The following is an 834-nucleotide window of genomic DNA, read 5'->3' as shown; positions in this document are numbered from 1 at the left end:
TGTATCTACCTGTTTTTGCTCTTTCATACTTTATCTCCCTCTCTAGCTTTCTCACATGATAAAGATTCAGGTTTGGTAAAATTGGAAACCAACCATTGGTCAAATTCTCAGTGTCAAAGAACCTTGAACAGCTTCTCATTGCCTTGCATATTAAGATGTATTTTGCACCCTGTTGAGAAATTTATCAGTATTTCTTTGTTATTCTTAGAAAGTAATTTCGTTTTGATGGGGGATGGGGGCATCCCTGAAAAGAACCGGCCCTCAGGGATGCCTCATAGGGTAACGGAGGTACCCATTTACGACCAGAATTACCTGGGTGTGTGCGGTGCTTGAAATCCTCCAGCCAGCCAGCCAGTTTACTCACTCACTCACTCTTGTAATCTTTGCTGTGTGAGGCAAGGGGCAGGGTTGCTGTGAGGTACTTGACTAACTATCCCTCTTTTATCTTTTTTCTCTGAGGCTGTGATCCAGAGGCACTGCCACTTCATCTTTTCACATTGTGTTGGAGAGATGGATCCAAAAATATGTTTTCAATGGCTTCAGATATTATTTTCATGAGGATGAAGAGCTAAATATTTCAAGATCTAATTGAATTTCTTGAATGGAGATTTTAGATTATGACTCAGACAACACAAAGTGCATAATTATGTATATACTCTCTTTTTTTCTCTCTTTTTCTTCTCCCAGACTGTGGCTAATTCTTGAAGTGGCAGTGCTTTCTGAAAGTGTGTTAAGAACAAGTTTACTAACATTGTAGGGCATAGCATTGAATATTTGAGAATGAGGTGGTGCATGAGAAGTGGGGAACTTTTGAGTAGATAATCCTCTCTCCAT

Source organism: Penaeus monodon, chromosome 28 (genome assembly GCF_015228065.2).
Source record: "Penaeus monodon isolate SGIC_2016 chromosome 28, NSTDA_Pmon_1, whole genome shotgun sequence".
Lineage (NCBI taxonomy): Eukaryota > Metazoa > Arthropoda > Malacostraca > Decapoda > Penaeidae > Penaeus > Penaeus monodon.
Note: the sequence above shows the minus strand (reverse complement) of the source record.